Consider the following 24,927-nt stretch of genomic DNA (forward strand, 5'->3'; position numbering starts at 1 on the left):
GCATCCAAAGCTTCCTCACATAATTGAATAACATTGCTGAAGGGCTATGGATATGGGAGGTGGTGGTAGAGATGATAGGTACAATCCAAGAGCACACTGGTACAGATTGCCTTCACTTCTTTCTTTCTATTTTGGGTTATATATAATTTTAGGAATGCAGAAATTGGAAGTCATTTTTCCTGGGCATCCATTTCTAACAAAGAGTCATACTCTTGACATTGGAAGGAATCTCAAAGATTATCTAGGTTAACACCCATCCTCAAACATTCAAACAAGGATCATTTGGATAGTATTATCAAGTGGCAACCTGATAACAACTCAAGACTTTCAGTGAACATTGGTCTCAGGATCAGGAAGATATGAATTTAAGTCTTACTTCTAACACATACTAGTAATGGCAAATGACTCTAAGTAAGTCACAACTTTTCACTCAATGCTTTTTTTTTAAGATCATAAGTTTCAGTAAAGGTAATCTTTATTGGTAGAAGTTCCTCATTCGGAAATCCTCAAGAACTTCTTGCAATCATGAAATTATGTATCATATTGATGACTTATATTGAGCTTATAATCTTAGAACCCCTAGATATTTCTATATTATAGTCTGATTCTACTAAATGTTATATTTGTGGAGTTGATCTTTTGGGTACCCAAATATAAGATTTTATATTGTGTGATATATGATGGTCTATAATTATACTAAATCTAATTAGTGGGCATTCATCAGGTATATTTGGCCTTGTGCTGTTAACCTTTTGGGAGATGTAACTAACATACTGGATGACGGATTTTTTGGATTCTGATTCTGTCTCTGGTGTTAGTTATACCTCCCAAATTTATAGTACTTACAAATTTGCTGATTATGTTTTTTCCTTATCCAAGTAATTAATACAAATAGTAATAGCACAAGTGAACGCACATAGTCCTGGGGGTACTCTACTAAAGACTTCTTGACGAATTGAAATTGAATTATTAACAAGTACTTTTTGAGCCCAGTCATTCAACCAGATGTCGATCTTCTCATCCACATTTCTCCTGGTTCTTTATACAAGAAGTATAATATATTTTATCAAAACATTTCCTGGTATAAAGTTCTCTCCCTTTCTTATTTGTACATTTTATTTATAAAAAGGGTAAAAAATAATGACAACTATGTGAGAAAGGCTGATAGTAAAGCTATAGCAACACAGATGGTTCTGAGAGGACACCTCACTGAAAAATATTGAAAGTATCTGAGAAAGGACTTCAGAGGGTAGATCCAAGATGACAAAGTAGAGAAAACTGAGCTCTTTCAACATTCCCCTCCAAACAACTTAAAAATAATATCTCAAATTGATTTCCAACTTGTCAAAGTCAACAAAAGGTCTGAGTGAGACATTTTTCCAGCCAGAGCCATATGACATTAGAAAAAGAGAACTGTGATCTGAGGGGAGGAGGCTGACCTGGGACTAGGTGATGGAGATAGCAGCAGCAGCAGCAGCTTAGGAAGCTCTCATTTCAGAGATAGTTAGGGGACCCAGCAACTGGTTAGAAAGAGATTACAGGGTATTCCTGTACTAATGTTGGATGCAGGATCAGATGCTGTTTGGCAACACCAGTGCCTATGTGCACATCTGGGACATGGTTCAAGAGTGGATAGGAGCACTTTTGGTAAAGAAGGAGTAGAAACTCTGAGGGGCAGTGTCATGATCAGTGACCATGAGGGATAGTATCCAATAATAAGGGAAGAGGGGCCCTGAGGAGAAGTATTGATAGTAATTCAAAGGGATCAGGAACTCTTCCAGATTTCAGACCAACAGAGGTATGACTGTAATTCTCACCAGATAACATCCCCTTGGAAACCTCAAAAACTTCCAAATACCCACAACTAGCTCTGAACACAGTAGTGTGAAAAAGCCTGAATCTTGTGATAGACCTTTTAAACCCCATGTTGGGAATAGAGATCAACATTACTATAAAGTTCCAAATCAAAAAATAGGGCAAAAACCTGAGCAAACAGCAAAAAACAAAACAAAAAAACCAAACCTGATCATAAAAATCAACTATGGTAACAAGGAAGATCAAGAGACAAATATGGAAGAAGTAAAAAAATTATAAGAAAAGCCTCAAAAAATGTGAATCAGAAATTAGACCAACAAGAATTACTACAAGAACTAAAAATTATTTTTAAAGTCAAATAAGAGTGATAGTAGAAAAAAGGAAAGCAAAGAAAGAAAAGTACGAAAAGATAACTAACAACTTGGTAAAAGAAGCACAAACATACTGAAGGAAACAACAACTTAAAAACCAGTATTGCTCAAATGAAAAAAGGTCCAAAATTCACAAATGAAAATAACAACTTAAAAATAGAATTGGTCAAATGGAAAAGGAGGTACAAAAGCTCATTAAAGAAAATAATTTCTTAAAAATTAGATTTGGATTAGTAGGAGCTAATGACTCTATGAGACACCAAGAAACAATAAAAAAGGCAAAAGTTTGAAAAAATAGAAGAAAATGTGAGATATCTCATTGGAAAACAATTGACCTGGAAAATAGATGGAGAGATAATTCAAGAATTATTCAGTTACCTGAAAACAATGACATCAAAAAGATCCTAGATATCATATTTCAAGAAATTACTAAGGAAAACTGCTCTGATAGTTTTGGAACAGAGGGTAAAATAGGAATCAAAAGAATCCACTGACTACCACCTGAAAAAAGATCCAGAAATGAAAACTTCCAGGAACATTATAGTAAAGATCCAGAGATTCTAGGTCAAAGAGAAAATACTTCAAACAACCAGAAAGAAAGCATTCAAATACTGTGGAACCAGTCAGGATCATGCAAGAGTTGGCTGCTGCCACATTAAAGGAGTGGAGGGTATGGAAAATGACTTTTTTTCCTTTAAATTTCTCTGTAATTTTTATTTTTTGATTATATGTTGATATAATTTTAATATTCATTTTCTGACATTTTTCAATCCAAGTTCTCTCCTTCCCTCCCACCAGTCCCTCTTTCCCTCAAAAGGTAACTAATATGATATGTCATAATATATGATCATATGACACATATTTCCATGTTCATCATGTTGTGAAACAAGACACATATTGCTTACATTAGAGAAAAATTCATAGAGGAAATAAAATGAAGAATGGTATGCTTCAATCTGTATTCAGACACTGTCCTTCTATGACAGTAAATGTCCTTTTTTGTTATGAGTCCCTTGGAATTGCCCTAGATCTTTGCCTTGTTTGTTTTTTAAAATTTTATTTAGTCAATTTAGAACATTATTCCTTGGTAACAAGAATCATATTCTTTCCCTCACCTCCCCCACTCCTTCTCATAGCTAATGCACAATTCCACTTTTTTTACATGTTTTACATGTGTCCTTGATCAGAACCTATTTCCATGTTGTTGATGTTTGCACTAGGACGATCATTTAGTCTACATCCCCAATCATATCCCACCCAACCCATGCAATCAAGCAGTTATTTTTCTACTCCCACAGTTTTTCCTCTGCATGTGGATAGTGTTCTTTCTCGTAAATCCCTCTGAGTTGTTCAGGATCACTGCATTGCCACTAATGGAGAAGTCCATTACATTCAATTGTACCAAAGTGTATCAGTCTCTGTGTACAATATTCTCCTGGTTCTGCTCCTCTCACTCTGCATCAATTCCTGGAGGTCATTCCAGTTCACATGGAATTCCTCCAGTTCCTTATTCCTTTGAGCACAATAGTATTCCATCACCAACATATACCACAATTTGTTCAGTCATTCCTCAATCAAAGGGCATCCTCTCATTTTCCATTTTTTTGTCACCACAAAGAGCTCAGCTATGAATATTTTTGTACAAGTCTTTTTCTTTATTATCTCTTTGGGGTACAAACCCAGCAGTACTATGGCTGGATCAAAGGGAAGCAGTCTTTTAGTGCTCTTTGGCCATAGTTTCAAATTGCCCTTCAGAATGGTAGGATCAATTCACAACTCCACCAACAATGCATTAATATCTCAACTTTGCCACATCCCCTCCAGCATTCATTACTTTCCTTTGCTCTCATATTAGCCAATTTGCTAGGTATGAGGTGATACCTCAGAGTTGTTTTGATTTGCATCTCTCTGATTATAAGAGATTCAGAACACTTTTTCATGTGCTTTTTAATAGTTTTGATTTCTTTATTGGAAAATTGCCTATCCATGTCCCTTGCCAATTTATCAATTGGATAATGGCTTCATTTTTTTGTGCAATTGATTTAGCTCTTTATAAATTTGAGTAATTAGATCTTTGTCAGAGGTTTTTGTTATGAAGATTTTCCCCAAATTTGTTGTTTCCCTTCAAATTTTGGTTGTGTTGGTTTTGTTTGTACAAAACCTTTTTAATTTAATGTAATTAAAATTATTTATTTTACATTTTGTCATTTTTTCTGACTCTTTCTTGGTCTTAAAATCTTTCCTTTCCCAAAGATCTGACATGTATACTATTCCATGTTCACCTAATTTACTTATAGTTTCCTTCTTTATATTCAGATTATTGGGGTGTATGGGGTGCTCAGGGAGGGGGTAATATCTCTGGTATGGAGGGCTTGTCATGCCCTTCTAGGGCAGCTCTCCAGCCACTGACCCTCACCTGACACCCAGCTCTCACTTGTGGCTCCTAGTAGCTGCTAGCATGCGGCAGCGGCCACACCCCGGGCAATGGCTTCAACAGGCCGGCTAAACCTTGTGAGGGTAGCCATCGGGTTGATGTCGACCCCTGGTGAACTAGGGCTTTGCTCACCCAGCATGTGAAGACTGCTTCGGCGGAACAGGCAGAAGAAACCAACAAGAAGGTTCAACGGCTGAGATGGCGATGCAGTAAGGCATTGTGGAGTGCTTAGGGCGTGATGGAGCACAAAAGACAACACGGCTATCCAATGCAGCTGAGGAAGTCTCCAGGTGTAACGACTTTTCGTGCCAATGGACCCAGGCTTCCAATGCTGAGAGAGTGGGACTGTCTCTGTGCATTGACTTTTCCACTTAAATCTTCATGCACAGGTGTCTTTGTGCACAAAAACGCACAAAGACAATCGTCATCCTCGGTTCAAGAGACAACCAACATTCAGATCATTCACTCATTCTGAGTTTATCTTGGTTAAGGTGTGAGATGTTGATCCAACCCCAATCTCTCCCATCCTGTATTCCAATTTTCCCAGCAGTTTTTATCAAATAGTGGATTTTTGTCCCCAAAGCTGGAATCTTTGGGTTTATCATAGACTGTCTTGCTGAGGTAATTTATTCCATGTCTATCCCACTGATCCTCCTTTCTGTCTTTTAGCCAGTACCATATTGTTTTGATGACCACTGCTTTATAGTATAGTTTGAGATCTGGTATTGCAAGACCCCCTTCCTTCACATTTTTTCCCTGATTTCCCTGGATATTCTTGATCTTGTGTTCTTCCAAATGAACTTTGTTATGGTTTTTTCTAATTCGGTAAGAAAGTTTTTTGGTAGTTTGCTGGGTATGGCACTAAATAAATAAATAAGTTTGGATAGGAAGGTTATTTTTATTACATTAGCTCATCCTACCCATGAGCAGTTAATGTTTTTTCAATTGTTTAGATCTAGTTTTAATTGTGTGGAAAGTGTTTTGTAGTTGTGTTCATATAGTTCCTGTGTTTGTCTTGGCAGGTAGATTCCCAAGTATTTTATATTGTCTAAGGTGATTTGGAATGGGATTTCTCTTTCTAATTCTTGCTGCTGATATATGTTGGAGATATATAGAAATGCTGATGACTTATGTGAGTTTATTTTGTATCCTGCAACTTTGCTAAAGTTGTTGATTATTTCCAATAACTTTTTAGTTGATTCTCTAGTATTCTTTAAGTAGACCATCATATCATCCACAAAGAGTGATAGCTTGGTCTCTTCATTGCCAATTTTAATATATTCAATTTCCTTTTCTTCTCTAATTGCTACTGCTAGTGTTTCTATTACAATGTTAAATAATAGAGGTGATAATAGGCATCCTTGGCTCACTACTGATCTTACTGGGAATGTATCTAGTTTATCCCTATTGCAAATGATGTTTGCTGATGGTTTTAGATAAATACTATTCATTATTTTTAGGAGGGGCCCTTCTATTCCTATACTTTCTAGTGTTTTCAATAGGAATGAGTGTTGTATTTTGTCAAAGGCTTTTTATGCATCTGTTGAGATAATCATGTGATTTTTGTTGGTTTGCTTGTTGATATGGTCAATCATGTGGATGGTTTTCCTAATATTGAACCATCCTTGCATTCCTGGAGTAAATCCCAGCTGATCATAATGAATAACCATCGTGATGAGTTGCTGGAGTCTTTTTGCTAGCATTCTACTTAAGATTTTTGCATTTATATTCATTAAGGAGATTGGTCTCTAGTTTTCTTTCTCTGTTTTTGACCTGCCTGGCTTTGGAATCAGTAGCATATTTGTGTCATAAAAGGAACTTGGTAGCACTCCCTCTTTGCTTATTATGTCAAATAGTTTGTATAGTATTGGGATTAACTGTTCTCTGAATGTTTGATAGAATTCACTTGTGAATCCATCAGACACTGGGGATTTTTTCTTAGGGAGTTATTTGATGGCTTGTTCAATTTCTTTTTATGATATGGGATTATTTAAGAATTCTATTTCTTCTTATGTTAATCTAGGCAATTTATATTTTTTGTAAATATTCATCCATATCACCTAGATTGCCATATTTGTTGCCATATAATTTGGCAATATAGTTTTTGGTAATTGCCTTAATTTTTTTCTTCATTAGAGGTGAGGAAATAGTAGTGATATTACTGAGTCAGAGGGTATGCACAATTTTATGGCCTTTTTGATGTGGAATATGATTTTAGGGAAAACAAAATAATTGTGATTAGAATAAAGAATAATCCATTCAGCAAACTGGGCATAAACCTTCAAAAGAGAAAAATTGATATTTAATGAAATAGAGAACTTTCAAACATTCTCATGTAAAGATCAGAGTTGAATAAAAAATTGACTTTCAGTTACAAGATTCGAGAAAAATACAGAGATAATGCGAAACGGGATATGTGAATGTGAATGGGATAAACTAATCTATAAAATGGAAGTAGATGGTAAAATGTATTAGAGACTAGAATCCAAGAATATGCTATTAAAAAAACATATTTGGGATAGAGAGACACACACAGTTAAAATAAGGGACTTTAACAGAATCTATTATACTTCAGCTAAAGTAAAAAAAGTCAGGAGTAGCAATTATGATCTCAGAGAAGAAAAAGTAAAAATAGAGCTCACAAAAGGGGAAAAATGGGAAAATTATATATTGCTAAAAAAAAGAGACAATGAAATAACATTAATATTAAAAAACACATATGCATCAAATGGCATAGTATCCAAATTCTTAAAAGAAATGATAAATGAGTTATATGAGGAGATAGAAAGTAAAACTGTACAATTTGGGAACTTTATCCTTCATGTATTAAGAGTTAGATAAATCTTACTATAAAATAAGAAGGAAGTTAAGAAGATGAATAGAAACTTAGACAACTTAGATATAATAGACCTCTGAAGAAAAATGAATAGGAATAGAAAGGAGCATATTTTTTTCCTCAGCTGCACATGGCAGTTTCAAAATTGTTCTTGTATAAGGGCATAAAATCACATGCAGAAAAGCAAAAGTAACAGATTCATCTTTTAATGTTTAATTATTGAAATAAAAATTAGGTTTAGTAAAGGGCTGTCAAAACATAGATTAAAAGTTCCTTGGAAACTAAACAATCCAATCCTAAAGAATGAATATGTTAAAGAATAAATCATAGCAACAATCAATAATTTCATTAAAGAGAGTGCCAATAATGAGACAATATTCCTCAATTTGTGTGATGTAGTCAAAGCAGTGCTTAGGAAAAAATTCACATCTTTAAATGTATACTATTACACATTTTACATTTAAATGTATACAGAGAAAGAGCAGATCAATGAATTAGGTATGCAACAAAAAATAGAAAAAGAACAAATAAAAAATACTTAAACACCAAAACAAAAGTCCTGAAAATTAAACAAGAGATTAAAAAAATTAAAAGCAAAAAACCCCATTATACTAATAAATAAAATGAGGACCTAATTCTATGAAAAAATAGTAAAATTGATAATTTATCATTATTTTTATTTAAAAATAGAAAGAGCTATTATGAAAAATGAAAAGGGTGAATGCATTATCAATGAAGATGAAATTAAAGCAATTAATAAGAGTTATTTTGTCCAATTATAAGCCAGTAAAACTGAAAATTTAAGTGAAATGGATGAATATTTAGATAAATACAAATGGACTAGATTAACAGAAGAAGAAATAGAATACTTAATAACTCTATCTTAGGAAAAGATACTGAGCTATCAGTGATCACCCTAATACAAATATTAATAATTGGAAATAGGTCTTGATCAATGACACATGTAAAACCCAGTGGAATTGCTCATTGGCTACAGGGGGGCGGGGTTTGAGGAGGGGAGGGAAAGAACATGAATCATGTAATCATGAAAAAAAATTCTAAATAAATAAATAAATAAATGAAACAATGATTATACATGAATAAATAATTAGACAAAAATTAACTAATTAAATAAATAAACTTAAAAAAAAAGAATTCAATAAGGCTTAAGTGGCTTAAAAATTACCAGTCAGTGGAGAAAGGATTCTCCATTGCAAGACTGGAAAGTATGTAGTACATACTATTTCCTAAGGTATTCAATTACAATGAGAATAGCAGTTGAGTTGTATGTTACTCTAAGTATTTGAGTTTTGTTATATATGAGCCTCCTTGTTTGATTTTCTGTAAGTTTGTACCCACTCTTCCTTCTCCTTCGAGCATTGGTGGAGGAGCGTGATCTAGTTCATGGGTGGACTCTGATGTTACAAGTATTCTGCCTTTTGAATTCTTGTCTAGTTATGTTTTATGAGCAAGGGTTTACAGTGTCATCTTGTCCAATTTGTTTAAATAAGAACCGCATCAGTTGGGGCTCAGGAGCTAGAGCTGGAAATTGTAGAACTTTCCCCATACTTGGATTACTCTTGGGACCTTGAAAATGAGTTGTAGCAGTATGCAGTATCCTTTCTGGGAAATTTCCATTTACTAATGTGTTTTAGAGAATGTCTAATTTAGAGAATGTTTAAAAATAAAGAACCATTTCACCACACATATGCTATGCTAAAATCCAGATAAACAATATCCACAACATTTACCAGTTTAGTGATTCCTTCACAAAAGGAAATAAAGTTAGTTTGGCATGACCTGTATTTGATGAAGTCATACTACTTCTTTGTAATCACCTTTTCCTTTTGCTGTTGTTCAGTTGTTTCAGTCATGTCAGAATATTCGTGACCCCATTTGAGATTTCCTTGGCAATGAGACTGAAGTGGTTTGTTATTTCCTTTTCTAGCTCACTTTACATAAGAGGAAACTGAGGTAATAACCTATTACATGTGAGGCAAGCTGAGGGTTAAACAGCTTGCACACTGCTAGGAAATGTCTGAGGTTGAATTTGTACTTAGTCTTCCTGATTTCAGGTCTAGCGCTATCCACTGTCCTACCTAGTTGTTTATGAACCATCTCTTTAATAAGATTCTAGAATTTTCTGAGGAATCAAAGTTAAATGCATTGGCGTAAAGTTTACAGACTATTTTTTTTCTCCTTTAATGAAAATTGGTATGAGGTTTGTCCTGTGTTTTGTCTTCCTTTTTAGATTGTAAATTTATTTCAGGTAAAATCCTGTGCTCTGTATTTCTTCTTCTCCTTTATTATCTAGCACAATAGAGTAAATATTTATTACATTTTACAAAAATGAAAATACTTCTTGAATGAGTATTGAATAAGAAGAAATAGGGTAACATTGTGCTGTAAACAGAACTAGCCTCTGAGTCAAGAAGTCTTAGGTTCAAGTCTTTCCTCTGATGAATACTCCCTATGTGACCCATGGCTAATCATTTAATGTGCCTCAGGCAGTACTATAAGACTAAGTTTCAGAGAAAGTTTTCATTCATGGATAAAGGAAATTTCCTTACTGGGAATTCTCTATATTAATGAAGTCACTGATATGGGTTCTCTGAGGGAGAGGATATGGAGGAAGAGAAAAAGAAAGAGAGAGAAAGAATGGATTTTTATTACTTGTTAATAGGAGACATACTTATTGCAGTGTGAGTCTATAGCTTTGGTAATACATCACAAAATGCAAAAAGAACTTTCTATAGTACTTTAAAAATAGTTTACAAAGTAAATCTTAGTAAACTTCTTAGGTTTGTTGTAGAAGCATTTCAATACCAATTTTGCAGCTAAAGAAACCGAGGCCCCTAGAATTTAAGTGACTTGTCTATTCTCATATAAGTAATAATGGGTCTTAAACTCAGGTCTCCCAACTCCAAGTCCAGTGCTCTTTCTTTTCTTTTTTATTATTAATTTTGTCCCTAACATGTAGAAACAATTTTTGACAATTGTTTTTTGACATTTTAGGATTCAGATTTTCTCCCTCTCTCCTTTTCCCCCCACCTCTTAAGAGATGATAAATAGTTTGATATAGACTATACCAGAACTTTCATTTCCATATTGCTCATGTAATGATAGAAGTCACATATCACACACACAACAAAAATCTCATGAAGGAAATAAAGTGGAAGATGATATGTTTTTATCTGCACTCAGATTCCAGCAGTTCTTTATTTTGCTGTGGACATTTTCATCATTAATCCCTTGTGATTATCTTGGAAACTTGTTTTGCTAATAATGGTTTAGTCCTTTACAGTTGATCAGTATAGTATTTCTGTTACTATAGACATTGCTCTCCTGGCTCTGCTCATTTAATTTTGCATCAGTTCAATTAAATCATTCCATTTTTTTTTCTAAACTCACCCTGTTCATGTCTTATGACACAATGGTATTCCATTACCACCATATACTACAACTTGATCATCCATTCCCCATATGATAGACAATCCTCTTGTTTCCAAATTTTTGCCACTACAAAAAGAGCTCCTAAAAGTATTTTGGTGCAGGCAGGTCCTTTTTTCTTCCCTCTGATCTTTTTTTGGGATACAATCTGAGTAGTGGTAATACTAGGTAAAAAGATGCACATCATTTTATGGCCCTTTGAGCCTGATTCCACATTGTTCTCCAGAATGGTTGTGCCAATTCATAATTTCATCAACAGTGTCTTAGTTTCCTAATTTTCCCACGTCCCTGCTAACATTTATCACTTTCCTTTTTTTGATCATTTTAGCTAACCTGATAGGTATAAGATGGTATGTCAGAATTGTTTTAATTTACATTTCTCTAATCAATAGTGATTTAAAGCATTTTTTTATATGACTATAGATAATTTAACTTCTTCTTCTGGGAACTGCCTTTTCATACCCTTTGACCATTTTCAATTGGGGAATACTTTACATTATAAATTTGACTCAGTTCTCTACATATTTGAAAAATAAGGCTTTTGTCAGAAACAGATTCTATAAAAATTTCCCCAAATTTGTTGTTTGCCTTCTAATCTTGGTTACATCATTTTGTTTGTTCAAAACTTTTAAAATTTAATGTAATCCAAATTATCCATTTTTTCATGATGTTCTCTATGTCTTGTTTAGTTATAAATTCTTCCCTTATACACAAATCTGATAGGAAAACCTTTTCCATTTTCCCCTAATTTGTTCACATTGTCACCCTTTATTTTTAGATTAAGTATTCATTTTGACTTTATCCTGGTATATGGTGTGAGATATTGGCCTATGCCTTGTTTCTGCCATGTCATTTTCCAATTTTCCCAGCAGTTTTTTTTTCTCAAATAGAAAGTTCTTTGGGATTATCAAACATTAAGTTGCTAGGAATATTAACTGCCATGTGTTGATTATCTAATCTCTTCCATTGATCCACTACTCTCTTTGTTAGCCAGTACCAGATTGCTTTGATGATTACTACTTTATAAGATAGGCTGAGATCTGGTACAGTCAGGCCTTCTTCCTTCATTTTTTTTTCATTAGTGGTCTTTGCACTATAATTTTCTCCTCAATTCTGAAATGACATTTTGGGAAATTATGGTTATGAGCCAGCCTATAGATATGGCACTTATAGTTTTGCAAAGGAAAGGACATAAATAATCATGAAATAAATTACATGATAAGTATGTTAGACAAGTAAAAACGAAAATATCAGGTGAGATACTTATGCAAAGGTCCTTAGAACCAGGAAGGGTCAGAGAACCCTAACTGAGGTAGTGGAGTTCAATTATGGATTTACAGACTGGATAGGAATACAGGAGATAAAGAAATGGAGGGAAGTCTGGGAAGATAAAAGAGTGCCAGATAATAAGAAATTTTAACAAAATCTAAATTTATGCCTAGGATTCATGATTCAGTCTAACCCATTTTATCACAGGAAAGGCCATGAATCCTGAAATTGGCCAACATTGATCTAAGCAGTGTCCTCAAAGATATTCCATTTATCATTATTATAGTGGGACAGAAAAGCAGCCTGAGCCCATTACAGCTGCAAAAACTGCTGGCTGAAACCTCATTGTGAGCCCACACAGACTTAGCCAAGGCTGCAAAGAGAAGTCAAATGAGACAGAAGTTAATGAATACATAACTTTTATTTTCCTAAAGTGATTAATACACTGACACCTCTTGGGGAAGAGCCAGTCCAAGATTAATATATTTTAGAAAGTGGACCCAGTGCATTAGAGTGAAAGATTTTTCCTCCAGAAAGGAGCCTGGGGGAACAATTTTCATAGTTATACAATTCCAGACTTAGACAAGACTTTAGAGTGGGTCAAGATAACTTGCCATGCAGCTAATTGGTGGAAGAAGCAGGACCAGAACCCTCCTGTTTCCCAGTTCTTAGTACTCTCTTCATTATACTGTACAGCTTGCTCTTAATTTAGCCTCTTTCTTTGGAAACTTTTTTTGGGAGAGGGTGGTAATCTCCAATTAACAGTGGCTCCTATCACCTACAATCAGCATCAATCAGTCATAAAGATAGTCGACTTCCCAGAAAGATGGCCAGAATGAAGCCTTGTTATGTAGGTATTCTATCAGATCCTTCAGCAGTACCTATATGGGTTTTTTTTAATAGATTTTAACTAGGATGTTTTCAGGAGTAACTTTACTGGTACCATTAAATGGTAAAAAGCATGATCCACCATTTGGGGAAGGAAAGGAGTTGGTTGTCACTCATTTGTTTTTTAGTTACTCTAAATTCATCTTCCCTTTAGAGAACTTTTTACATATATTATAGTAGCAATGGGTATTGTTCTTTTGGTCCTGCTTATGTCCCTGAATCAGTTCGTTCAAATTTCCCCATGTTTCCTGAATTCTTCCCATTTTTCATTTCTTATTACATGATAATATTCCATTACATTCATATATCTTCGTTTACTTAGTCATTCTTTAATTGATGAGTACTCACTTTATTTCTAGTTCTTTGCTGCTCAGAATATTTTTCCAACCCTTGAAAAGGGAAACTCTTTATCCCTGACCATTTCACAGTGTCTCAGAGTTAGAATAGACCCAAGAAGTCAGCTAGTCCCACTCATACCTGAGCAGGAATCTTTTCTACAGCATCCTCAACAAGTGGCAGGGAGCCCAGTCTTTCCAGAACACAAACTGACTCCATTTTTAGAAAGTATTCACTGCTATGAAGGTTTTTTAAATCCAAATCTGTATTTTTGCAACTTTCATATAGCCCTACTAAATTCCTATAGGAACTTTATTTTTAAAAATTAATTAATTAATTAATTAATTAAGAATATTTTCCATGGTTATATGATTCATGTTCTCTCCTTCCCCCTTTCCTTCACCCTCCCAGAGCCAACAAGCAACTCCACTGGGTTTTCCATGTATTATTGCTCAAAACCCATTTCCATATTATTCACATTTGTAATAGAGTCATCTTTTAAAATCAAAACCCCAAATCATCTACCCATAGAACCATGAGAGAAATAATATGTTTTTCTTCTGCATTTATCTATAGGAACTTTAAAAAAGCTCATAGAGTGTGAAGAGCTGGAAGCCTCATTGGAGATAATGACTTAGTCTAATCCCTTTATTTAAAAAAATGAAAAAATTGACCTAATCATCCAGAGTGGTCAGCTTGAAGTTACAGAGCTACTCACTGGCAGAAATAGAACCAGAACCCAAATCTCTTATTTTCTCAGCATTGCCAGTTAGCTGCTATTTCACTTAGCTAGCTGATATTTTATTATAGAAGCCAGGGAATGCTCTTTCAGATGTTTTAACTGATTCTTTAAAATAACCTTTTTATTTTAATAACTATGTCCACTTTCCTCTCTCTGGGCCTCAGTTTCCTCATTTGGAAAGTGTATATAGCTGGACTTTGGATGGAGGTCATCATACCTCTTTGATTCAGAGCTTTGATAAACATTGCTATGAAATTTGAGATTATGTAGCCAAGACAGAAAACCAAAAATCATCCACAAGATGGCACTGTGGACCAATATGAATGTTCATTGCTTATTCACAAATGAAATATTTTTACTTCTACTGGCTTCCCATATTTTTTATCCTTTGCTAATGTACTGCAGCTTGCTTCTCTGCATTATTGATGTATTAAAGAGTACTGGTGTTTGGAAATCATATCACTCATTTTCACGGTTTCATAGCTTCCTTTCTACCAAATCCTCAGCAGACTCTGGAAAACCTTTCTTTGAATCCCATTTTAAATATAGGAAGTTGGATATAATCCCTAATTTGCTTTAAAAAAAAAGACAACCAAGCAGACCAGACTATATGGCTGTTGCTATTTATTGCTGGGGTTTATTGGTCCTGAGAGAGCCAGAGCAGAGAGGGGTTTAGGAAGGAAGGAGGAGAATGAGCAAAAGATGGGGGAGGATGGTTCTAAGTTTGACCAAAAAAAGCCAGGGCTTTATGATCTGACTCCTGTCAGCCTGTAGAGTGAATGAAATAGCCAGATAATTTGTGCAGGACTAGAGTTGCCTCCATTTAAAGGAGCCTCATTGTCTTTGTGTGAGGATAAATATGGATTCTAACTCACAAATCTTATTTTACAAAAGAATAGACTCCTTTCTCACTCCTGAACCCCACTATATAGAAACTACACTAATTGATAAGATGAACAAAAATCTTTTTGGACTAAATAAAATTCAGGTGCTGTATAGCAATGATATTAAGATTAGGAGAGTTGGAAATTCTTTAAGGTCAGAGAAATGGTTTTGTTAGTTTCTGATTCTGGTTTATTAGCAGAAGTAGCCTTGTACAGTGTACAGTGAGTGCATTTTTGTGGCTTCTGTGATATTTACAGCTGGAAGGGAATTCAGATATCAGTTGGTCCAATTCCTTTATTTTAGTTTGTTTTCAGTTAATGTAGCGATTTCATTGGTTCTTACTTTATGATCTTTTCTGCCACCATTTGAAATGGAATCCATTCTTGTAAGAATTAAGCAAAGATACCTATAGGCAGATAGTAAAGACATTTTGTTCTACCAAACTTTGCTTCTTTGCCATTAGTGGTGCATATGTTTGGTCATTTTTCATTTGTTTTTCAACTTGAAATTAAGCTTTCTTTTGTTTTATTTTTTAAACCCTTACCTTCTGTCTTAGAAATCAATACTGTGTATCAGTTCCAAGACAGAAGAATGTTGAGAGGCAATGGGAGTTAAGTGTCTTGCCCAGGGTCACACAGCTAGGAAGTATCTGTGTTCACATTTGAACCCAGGACCTCCCATCTTTTGGACTGGCTTTCAGTCCACTGAGCTACCTAGCTGCTCCCTCATCTTCCTTTTAGTGAGTTCTTTACATATATCATGGTAGTGACAAATATTATTTTTTTGGTTCTATTATTTCACTGCATCAGTTCATTTGAGTTTTCCCATCTCTCCCTGAATTCTTTCTGCTCATTGTTTCTTTTAATTGATGCTTTCTTTTTTTTTAATATTTACCTTCCTCTTAGAATCAATACTATTTTTTGGTTCCAAGGCAGAAAAGTGGTAAGCCTAGGCAATGGTGGTTAAATGATTTGCCCAAGGTCATACAACTAGGAAGTGTCTGAGGCCAGAATTGAACCCAGGATCTTTATTCTCCAGGTCTGGCTCTCTATCTGCTTCCATGCTCATTATTTCTTACTAAAAGATAATATTGCATTAAATGAGCATATTTTAGTTTATTTAGTCATTGATGGGCACTCACTTTGTTCCTAGTTCTTCATTGCTGAGAATGTTTTTCAAATATTTTATTTTATAGACAAGGAAACTGAAAGTCAGATAGAAGGTAAACACCAGGGACTATGGTTCAAGCCCAGGTCCTATGACTTCATAGCCAGTGTGCTTTCCTTCCTTTGGGTATATAAATCATAAGATTGGGGGCTTGAGTTCCAACTCTCCTATCCTGTGACCATATGACTCTGGGCAAGTCATATCATCTCTCCTGGCTTAAATTTCTTCATTCTGAGAGTGGGAACATGATATCTTATGATCAAATGAAATAATGAATATGAAAGTACCCAGGGAACTATTGGTAAAGAAATGGGCATAAAAGATAGTGCAAATAGAAAAAAAATCAGTGATATTATCTAGGCTGCATAAACTGATATATAAACCATACACCTACTAGAAATTGAAATATGAGTAATGATAGGCTCTTGATTCAAACACACTTTCGTCTTTAACAGGGATGTTAAATAAAAAAGGGTAGACGACCAGGGCAGACTTTCTTATTCTCTGTAAGAGGAAGACTGTCCCCTCCTCTATCCCATATTTGATAAAAAAGACTTCTCTGAAAATCTTGCAATATGCCTCCTTCACTGTTGACCCATTTCCAAATTCAATCAGAGCCACCATGGTTTCGAGAATGTTATTACAGGCAATGTGTCCTACTGTGCTGTACATGTTGGAGTTTCCTTTTGTAAAAGGCATAAATAGATATACTATGTAATGTAACCTGATGTCCTGACAACTCTCCTTACATTCAGGCTGAACATAAAGGTCACTGGTGAAAGGGAGAATGACAAGAGAAGGAGAAGGTTTTGGATAAGAATGGCATAGACTTGTCTCTCTCTCTCTGCCCTTCCTCCAACTGCAAAATTCTTAAATCATGAACTAGATGCCAAATTCTTCTTTGACTTAGCAAAATAGCCTTTTGCACAATCCATTTTTTTATTTTTATCTTTTTAAATTTTATTTGGTCAATTTCAAACATTATTCCTTGGTTACAATAATCACATTATTTCCCTCCCTCCCCTCCCCCTCCCCATCCCACAGCCGACGTGTAATTTCATTGGGTATTACATGTGACCTTGATCAGGACCTATTTCTATGTTGTTGGTGTTTGCACTAGGATGTTCCTTTAGTGTATATATCCCCAATCATATCCCCCTCAACCCATGTAATCAAGCAGTTGTTTTTCTTTGGTGTTTCTGTTCCCACAGTTTTTCCCTCTGGATGTGGATAGTGTTTTTGCTCGTAGATTCCTCCAAGTTGTTCATGATCACTGCATTGCCACTAATGGGGAAGTCCATTACATTCGATTTGTACAATCCATTTCTTAAAAATTTTTGTTCCTGCAGTTATTTGTCCTTAATCCCATCTCCCATCTCCCATTACTCTCTCCATGTAACAAAGGAAAAAAAGATTTAAGCAAAACATTTCATTAATACACACAGTGTCTGGTCTAATAATATATGCTCCATTCCACATCCATAGTCCCCCACACCATTATTGTTTCATTATTGGTTGCTTAGACTGATATTATGTCACATATCCTATTCCTTATGCCAAAGGTGATATGGGTAAGATTTGTTACTACCTAGTTGATTAACTGCACTGAGACATTTATGGTTATAATCCCATTTGGGGACACCTTGGCTCCAGGTAGTAGCCTTCCTCCCAATTACCTAGGAAGGGTGAAGGAGGCACTGAAGGCTGAGGCAATGGTGCCTCACTGAAGTTCCAGCATTTACAGAGAATCAAGAGATATTTCTTTTGTCCTCAGACCTCTATCTTGGGGCATTTTAAAAGGACTTTCAAGTTTGCAAATAATCTTATTTGAATCACAGAACTGCTCTGTGAGATAGACACTACAGGTATTATTATCTGTATTTCAGAGATGGGAAAAATGAGACTCATAAAATTTTAAGTGACTTGCTCTATGTCACAGAGCTAGTAAGTTTCAGATATGAGATTTGAACCCAGGTTTTCTGACTTTAGGTCTAACACTACCAGAAGCTTTTAAATCAGGGAAGGAGAGAACAAATTTAATATTTTTTTAAAAAGCATTCCTTTAAAGAAAGAAATTTTTAAAAAAGCATCTCCCCTAATACTAGCACATTGATGAATTGTCCATTTGCACTCAGCCAACTAGTTGATGTGTTTGGCAGCTCATTAACTAGCTGACCTAATGCTGATTGATAGCTCACTTGACAAGTGACATTGGTAGAAAAGAAAGGAAGTATCATTAGTCCCTTCTGCATTTTTATGTATTCTTTAGCTATTTCTAGGGTTCCATTGGTCCCAAATCCTTTCCCATAGTTCAGTTGCCCTTTTAACCAATGCCCTTTTCTATACACCATTCCCTTGATATGTTCTGATTCTCAGTTTTCCTTTCTGTAAAATGGAGACCATACTTCAGTTGCTTGCTTGTGATTGGGAAATTGCTTTGCAAAATCAAAAAACAGTATCGAAATGTGAGCTATTATAATTATTTGTTCAACATTCCTTACCTCATTGAGTGCCCATCATCCTTATAACTCCCTTAAATTGTCCTAAATTTGACAATGCCTCATACTGTCTTTCTCCCTTAACATTAACTGCTCTTGACTATGTTCTCTCTGTGTTATAATTTATACCCTTTTTTCCTCCAGCCACTATCAATGCAACCTAGACCTTACAAAATCTAGGCCAGTTGGTTGGTGTAGAGGTCAGTGGTGGTTCTGATGACTGTCTGACTAAAATCCCTGAAGCTGCAATCACTTTAGGAGAGAGGTGGCTCATCACCTAACAATTCTAGCCCCATACCTTTATGGGGAAAAATGGGTGCATATCATAGTGACAACATCCTGTGAGTAGTGATCTGGACTTGGGTGAGAGAGATGAGTTGTGCCATGCAGTGTGAATCATAAGAGGGCTACAATAGCAGTCTTTGGATTGTCTTTGGCAAAGAAATCTGGTTGGTACCCTGGAATAAAGACACAGTTATTCTGCCATAGATAATAATAGCAACTGGTATTTATAAAGTGCCTTAAGGCTAGCAAAACACAAATATAATCTCATTTTGTCCTCACGAAAGGTGACAAGCAAGTAAATACCTGACACTGGATTTGAACTCAAGTATTTCTAACTCCAAGTCCAACACCTTCTCCACAGTATAACCTACCTAGCTTCAGCCTATATTCAAAGATCAATTTAGATCTGAGTCCAGAGATCCCTTTTGTGGCAGTAGGTTACAGGCTAGGTAACTAGTCTGCTAATATCTCTGATGAACAATTAGAGATAAGGGAATGAAAGTTTATACGGAGTTAATATTTAACTGCTGCCAAGGTTTTTTTTAAATGAATTTTTAAAAGGTGCTCCTGGAAACCCTCATGCTTTAATCAAAGGATTGGTTCTCTAATGGTGAAAATTTCAAGGCATCATGGTAGCCTGCAGTGGGGATTCATAGGCTTATAGAATCCTTGAGTTCCCTTAAGATCTTAGGGATCATCTTGTTGAACTCCTCTCTGAAGCATGAATTCCCCCTCCCAAACATCATCAATAATATTTAGGGACTAGAAAACATTTTGGCAGCACTCTTCAAATCAAAGGATATAGATAGCTCTGGCTATATATTTATCGAATCTGTAATTCATTTTTACATATGGGGTAAAGGAAATGAGATAAGAGACAGATGAACATTTCCTGGCATGTAGCACAAGGATAGGAAGCGTGGCACTAGACAACATAGTCTCTGATGCTATTAGACAGGGTGTACCAGCTCATTCCTGGACATGACCTTTCATTATCAAAATCCATTTCTTGAAAACCGTAAGCATATGGTGTATAGACTGCGCCAGAATGGTACACTTAGTACCTGTCAAAGTATACAAAAATTCCCTCTGCTGTTCTCATTGTGATAGGAGCAGATGAGGAAAGAATACTGGGTTTAAGAGGCAGAGGACATGCCCAGATCTTAGCTCTTACATCACCTGCATGACCCTGGGAAAAAATTGCTTTACCTCCTCTCTATATTTAGCTTCTAAATGAAGGTGTCAGATTAGATAAATGAATGGATGAATGACAGATTTACTGGATACAGTGTTAAGTAGTGAATGAATGAAGTATTTATTAAGTGCCTGCTATATTTTAGAATGAAATTGTTAGCCTAGATGAAATGGATTGGCTGGAAGAATATTGGTTCCTGCCCTGAAAGTGGCTGTCATTCCTCTGGTGGTGGCATTGGACATTCCTCGAATCTTGGATGGGAAAACAGTTTGCTTTTCATACATTTTGTTATTACCCTTGCTGACCCACAAGCCAGAATGTTCTGGTTTTCCCCAATGCTACCTGAAGTTCTTGATGATCAGTGGAAAAATCTGCAGGACTAGATTGGCCACAGCAAATTTGAGATTTTTATGCAAGTTCACAGCTAGAACCCGGGTCCAATTACTGTTAAGGGTTTGATTTTGCTGCTGTGAAAGCCCCGTGGATTAGGCCTTTCAGAGGAATGGAAAAAAAGCTGCTTCTGAACTTTGTGCCTCCACTGGAAACTCTGGGACAGAACAGTCCTTGGAGTGCCGGCACATTTACAATGTAAACGTTTTCTTTTCAAGGTCAGGGCTTGAAAGCACTAGGCTGCTATTGAAACTGCAGGGGCAGAGCTTGGAACAATTCTTCTTGGTGTTCTAAAAATATGGAGCTTTATTTGCAAACTGCAGGATGCAGTTTAAAGGACAGAGATTCAACATTTAAATTTTTTAAACTGCCATGTAGCCCATTTCTCTCTGTTTTGGGGGGGCTCCACACAAAGGGCTACCAATTGCTGGGAATTGCATCAAATTAACCCTCTTGGCTTCTAGCACTGAGCCGCCCCCATCCCGTTCAGTGCTGGTGATGTGTCATTAGATTCATGGAAGCTGATTTCCTGACACATTAGAGCACATTCTGAAATGCCAGTTTGGTAGCGTCAAGATCATAGTTGAGAAAGCTGGGAAGCAGCTAGGACAAAATGACCCATTCTTTATTGATAGTTGGGATTGTCCAGTGATTAAAAAAAAAAAAAAACTTTTTTTTTTTGCTGGATTTATTATACCAACTCTCTTTTGTTCCAGTCAAATAGGCCAGGTTCCTGATCCTTGAACTTGACATTCCATCTTGTCTTTCTGTGACTTTGCTTAGGCTGTCCTCTACAACTGGAACATTCTCCCCCCACCCTTTTTTTTTCTCTGCCTCTTATAATATCATCTTTAAAGCTTAGCCTGTGTACTTTTCTTAATCCTTCTATTTGTTAGTACTCTTTCCCTCCTTGTTTATTTGTTTTAATGGTTTTCAAAGGGTCCTTTATACTTTAAGAGAACCATTTGATAAGATGCTCTCCAAGACCCCTTCCACCTTGAGCACGGTATGAACTGATGTATCCAAGAACTTGATGGCATGATCCCTTTAATGAAGCAAAAGTGACCAGCAGGTTCTAAAACATTTGTCATAATAGGATCACAGAATTAGGAATCTTAGAAATCATCTAGTCCCACCCTCTCATTTTACAGAGGAGATACCTGCAGCCTAGAGACCTGTACTTATTTTCCTAAGGTCAAAAAGGGCCACAAGATCATGCCAGTAAGCCTGTGCTTTCCTTTGTGAAAGTTGGCTAACTGGTCATGACGTTATTGCTATAGGTATGATATATGAGTAGAATTGTAGCCTTAAAAGGAATTTGGGTGAATGCCATCCTGGTGGGAGGATGTGAGCCATGACTCATTAATTTGAGCCCCTGGGGAGTGTGAGCCAGGAGTAGGGAATACTTAATTGGACTCAGCTTGTTTGAGTCTGTTATGCTCTTGCCAATCTGGACATCTAATAACAACTGGAAGCAATGGCCTAGAGTCTGGAAGAGGCAGTACTTGGAAGATTAATGGAACTGGGTTTTGGGTTGGTGGCATGAGCAGGAACACATGTGACAGATCTCATGGTATCTCAAGGTAACAAGAAGTTTTGTACATGGCAAGAAAGGATCTAAACATTAGTTTGATGAGGGACAGGTAGATGGTTTGGTGGCTAGAGAGCCAGGCCTGGAGACTGAAGGTCCTGGGTTCAAATTCGACCTCTGATACTTTCTAACTGTGTGTCCCTGAGCAAGTCACTTAACCTCAATTATCTAACCTCTACCACTCTTCTGTCTTGTAACTATTGCTTCTCAGAAAGGAAGGGTTTAAAACAAAACAAAATCAATTGGTCTGATGAAAAAAAGGCTATTGGATTCAGGAAACTACTGAATAAATATGGATTGATATCTGGAGGATACCTTATATGTGGCATCCTATTGTCTGTAACTTAGTAGGTTTGCATACTGAATGTTTTACTTTTAATTTTGTTCTCTTAAGGGAAGAAGGAACATAGTTTAGTGGAAAAATTACTGGTATTAGAGTCAAAAGACCTGGGCTTAAGACCTAGCTCTATTATCAATTATTTGTACTATCTAGAGCAATTCTCAACTTTTCTGAACCTCACTTTGCTAATTTATAAAACAGGAAAAGGGCTGAAGTATGGAAAGCACTCTACAAACTTTAAAACATTATAGAAATGTAAGTGATTTTTATTTATTACTGGTAAAATCTTAGGAAAACTCTGGAGAGCTAAGGGAGAAATAAGAAAGTGCTCTTGCTAAGGAGAAGCTGGGAAGGGAGTATTTGGAGTACCCAGAGGACAAGTAAGGACTGGCATCAGGGGTGGAAATATAGAAAGGGTCATTGTTCTACCAGTTCAGTAGAGCAAACTCAATAAAGGTAAAAAAAAATAGGAAAACCCAAATAGGAATATGTCTGTGGCTTAGGTCACAACAAAAAAGGGGACAATTGTGGAAAGGAAAACTCAATCAAGCTTTGGACTTTCTGCCATTGAGGTGGAGCAGACAGCAGTTGGAATGTTGGACTGAAAATGATGGACAATGATGACAGTTGATGGGGGGAGGGTGACTGGGAGAGTGAAAATTGCTCTCAAAGTCTCCCTTTCCTGGCCCTCAGATGGGAAGGAGTGCTCTCTCCCTGTCCTTGGATAGAAATGCCTCTATTCCTGGATTTTTCCAACTGTGTGCTCTACCTGGATTCTTATGATCATGTCATTGAACAAAAGGATTTTAGGGTTGTGGTTTGAACTGTATGGCCAGTCTTTAGGGCATAAGCCTAAAGAGACAGACACAACCAGCTCTGAATGTCAGAACTTTTTCCTTCCTCTTGCTGTCTTCTGCTAAAAACTTTGAACTTAAGAAAGCTAGCACAGATATAACATATACAGTAATAAAAGAAATCCTCCACAAGCCTGTGAGGCCTGGCCTCAGCTCAAAAGCTGAGAGAGACCCAAACCCCATCTGGGGAAAAGTATAGGGCAATTCCAATTCCCTTTACCCTGACACCTTCCCTATTTAAACGTGTTATCAAACTCATCGTGAGTTAAATAACCCACAGTCATTTAAGAGGACTATCATTTCAAGGGGACATAGAGGGAGCAGAACCTAAGGACAGCCATTCAATCATAAACAGTCCTTATTGGACCTCTGCCAGTAGACCTTGGTCAGGGAGAGGCTTGTCCCTCAGGGGTCTGTGCTTACCTGCTCTAGGGTATCTTCAACATCAATCAATAGAGAAGATGTCCCCTGAGGCTATCATAGTTGACCCATTTCTCAGGAACCCCATTTTTCACAGACGGCCTCTCAACAGTGTATCTCTCTCCTTTTACATCAACAGCATCCATATTCCCTCTATCCATTCAATTCCTCCATTCCCTGTTACAAAACCTTCCTTATCCCCTGTTACTTCTTCACAACAATTCCTTTAACTACTACACTAGTAAGGGTTTTATGCCTGAGATTTTTTTTTTACAGCTTATCAGAGTTACATGATCCTGGACTCTCTAACACAGGAATACCCAAGAGAGTAGTGAATAAGTCAGAAGGATTCATCACTGTGGCTGACCTTTGGGCTGAGCACCATCATCATTCATGCCCTTCAGGGGTCTCCCAGTGTTCATGACTTCAGATAATTCATAGTACCATTTGGAGCACAGAACTCAGGAACACAAGTGCCCAAGAACACAAATGGAGCTAGGGAAAACCACTGGTCTCTCTAAACCAGCAGTTCTCAAGCTCTCAATTTGTAGCAATGAGAATACATAATGCATATCAGATATTTGCATTCCAAATCAGTTTTGAAGTAGCCACCAAAATAAGTTTTTGGTTTGGGGCCACCGCAACATGAGGAACTATATTGCGGGGTCACGGCATTAAAAAGGCTGAGAACCACTGCTCTAAACACTTGACTTGGGGAGAGGTATTTTACTAGAATTTACTACAAAAAGTATCATTCCTGGTTTGTTCTTATTCATCAATTTGTCTTTCTCCCCACTTTCTTCTCTTCCCAATAATACAGTGTAACTTCTGAAGACAAAGTCGACCTGTATATACACCAGCCAAGAAACCTACCTTCTCCCACCTTTATGTTCTGATTAAAGATAACCTCATATTGGGAGAAGGCCCTATGCATTCCTCAGGGTTATTTCCTGCAGTTGCTGCTTTGCCATCTCCATTTTCTCAACTGTTCTGGCTTCCTTTAATGTGGCAACTACAAGAGAAGTTACCTATGCAACCTTGGATTTTACAATTTAAATATTTTTCATTATTCAGTTTTAGTGACAAAGTTGTTCATAAAACTTCTCTCAAAATTCCCAATTTGTCTCTGGTGAGAATTAAGCAAGAATTTCATAGGCTTCA

The sequence above is a fragment of the Monodelphis domestica genome, chromosome 6 (genome assembly GCF_027887165.1).
Source record: "Monodelphis domestica isolate mMonDom1 chromosome 6, mMonDom1.pri, whole genome shotgun sequence".
NCBI lineage: Eukaryota > Metazoa > Chordata > Mammalia > Didelphimorphia > Didelphidae > Monodelphis > Monodelphis domestica.